The sequence below is a fragment of the Mastomys coucha genome, unplaced genomic scaffold, assembly GCF_008632895.1.
Source record: "Mastomys coucha isolate ucsf_1 unplaced genomic scaffold, UCSF_Mcou_1 pScaffold17, whole genome shotgun sequence".
Taxonomy (NCBI): Eukaryota; Metazoa; Chordata; class Mammalia; order Rodentia; family Muridae; genus Mastomys; species Mastomys coucha.
In genome coordinates this window covers 22,905,984-22,908,778 of record NW_022196899.1, presented here as the reverse complement: position 1 = coordinate 22,908,778, position 2,795 = coordinate 22,905,984, and the positions used below count along the sequence as shown (strand labels likewise).

Here is a 2,795-nt window from a genome sequence, read left to right as displayed (position 1 = left end):
ATGGTAAAGGCAGAATTTGTACGGTTCCCTTCCTCAGCCCCTTCACAGGTGTTTTTCCGCATGTGCCGTGAGACCTCAGTGCAAGTAGATAAAGTGCTCAAGAGGCTCTCGAAGATGCTGTGAAGCCCTGTTTCTACTCGGTCTTTTTTCCATGGTGTGCATTTATCATTGCGGCATATCAGAAACGTTTTGAGAAGCAGAGCTTTAGAATGAAGCCTATTTTAGTTCTCATTCTGTCAGTAGCATCTCCTGTGAACCCCTGGAGTGGAAATCCATTCCACTCCACCCTCAACGAATATGCTCATCCCTGTCTCCACCACCATGGGCACAATGAATTTACCAAAATGCAAGTCAGTTGTCATTTTATACTGCCTCCACCATCACCAGCTGTGATAGCATTGTCTACTTGACACAACCTAAATTATGGTAAGAGAGCCTTAGTAAGGAATTGTCTACTTTAGGTTGGCCTCTGGGTATGTCTGTAGGCTGTCTTAACTAAATTAATTGATGTGGAAAGTCCCAGCCCACTGTGGGCAGCACCATTCCCTAGGCAAGGACTCCTGAACTACAGGAAGAAACTAAGCTGAGTTCAAGCAAGCTTGCAGGTATATATTAACTTCTCTTGACTCTCGACTGTGGAGATGGTAAGACTAGCTGTATGATAGACTGCCTTGACTTACTCATAATGACAGACTATAACCTTGAATTGTAAGCTAAAATAAACCCTTTTCTCCATTAAGTATGTTAGCATAAAATGGAAAGGAAACACTCAGCATTCTAGACCAGGCCACCATTTTCTTTCTCCCAGACCACAGGAGTCCATACCTCCAGGTCGCCCTGCTTCAATCCGTGTTCCTCTGTACTCTGTGGCTCATGCAGTGGATCAAAGAAGAAAAGTAACCACATTGTGGCACTGCCCTGCTAAGATTCAGCAAGGGTCTCTTTCTAGCCTACCCCTCTGTCTGAGCCTTGTGTTTTACCACTTCTTTGTGATATAGATCCTTGCATATTCTCTTTCTCTCTCTCTCTCTCTCTCTCTTCTCTCTTTCTCTCCCTCTCTCTCTTCTCTCTTTCTCTCTCTCCCTCTCTCTCTCTTCTCTCTTTCTCTCTCTCTCTGTCTCTCTCTCTTCTCTCTCTTTCTCTCTCTGTCTCTCTCTCTCCTCTCTCTCTCTTTCTCTCTCTCTCTCTTTCTCTCTCTCTGTCTCTCTCTGTCTCTGTCTCTCTCTCTGTGTGTGTGTCTCTCTCTCTGTCTCTCTCTCTCTCTCTCTCTCTCTCTCTTTCTCATTCTGTCCCAGTCAGGACCTTCACACTTCTGCCGTGATATTCCACCTCACCACAGACCTCAAAACTTATGTCCCAAGTAAGCGCAGTCTAAAACCTCTCAAATCACAAGCCATTTCCTCCTTTTTACGTTATTTATCTCAGATACTCTGTTATAGTAACAGAAAACTGGCTTAACCAGATTATTCATTCTACAACAGATTTTTGGCCTAAGGTACTTTTGTTAGAGCCCGGAAGCAAAGTACTCTTTGTAACAGGAATAGGATATGTTCCAGGTAACTCAATATTTGGAAAAGGGTAGCTGGGCGTGGCATTCCCAGAACTCATGAAATAGAAGTGGAAGGACCAGAAATTCAAGGTCATCTTCTAGCTGTATCAAGAAATAAAAATCAAGGGGCTGGTGAGATGGCTCAGCAATTAAGAGTCACTGACTGCTCTTCCAGAGTTCCTGAGTTCAACTCCCAACCACCACATGGTGGCTCGCAACTGTCTGTAACAGGATCCTCTTCTGCTCCTCTTCTGGTGTGTCTGAAGACATCTACAGCATACTCATATATACATAAAATAAGTAAATCTTTAAATCTTTAAAAAATCTTTAAAAAAAATCTTTAAAAAATAAAAATTTAAATAAAATAAAAATGTAAACAAACAAACAAACAAAAATGTCAGGCACTGACTTGTACTCGGTAAGGTTAACAAACCACATCCTCTCATGAGGTCATATAAAAACAGTTCGTTCATTCTGGGCTACCTCTTCAGCTTTCGTCTAAAGAATCAGTTCTCTGTTCCTCCCCCAAATGTCGGCTGATTTCCGCATCTCCAGGAATAAATCCTAAAAGACCTTTTCTAACGTAGTCTTTTTATTCAAAAACATCTTCCAGTGTCTGTTTCTTGCTTCCTTAGATTTCAATCTCACCAAATTTCTCACCATTCAGACACAAAGAATGCTTTCTCATTACTCTGCCTTTACAGTCGCCATCAGTTCCACCAAAATTAACAGTAAGAAAATACTGAAGAGGGTCTTTCCCCGGCAGGCCGACAGCTATCACCATCGAGGTCAAGCAGTGCGGGTTTCATGGGCAGTACTACTCCAGGGCCGACTAGATGGTTTTCCAGTTTCTCAATGCAAAATGCGAGTCCACATTCATTTCCAAAAGGAGTCCTCGACAGATAAACTGGACTGCCCCTCTACAGAAGAAAACACAAGAAAGGACAGTCGGAAGAAATTCAAAAGAAAAGAACCGCTGGTGCAGTTAGATTCCAGCTAGCTGCCAATGGTGTATCTCTTGCTGATATAATTACCAAGAAGAATCAGAAACTAGAAGTTTGGAAAGCTCAGTGAAAGCGGGCTATCCGGGCTGTCAAGGAAACAAACAAACAACAACAACAAACGCTAAGCAGGCATCAAACAAGACAGCAACGGCTGCTGCTCAGACCGTACAAAGGCAACACCTACACGAAATCCTGTGAGGCCTGTGGATATCTCTGCTCCCCGAGTTGGTGGGAAATGCTAA

General features: G+C 43.0%; 1 pseudogene; it reads left to right on the top strand.

Moving 5' to 3' along the window:
• LOC116094886 lies at positions 1-2,795 on the top strand (annotated as a pseudogene).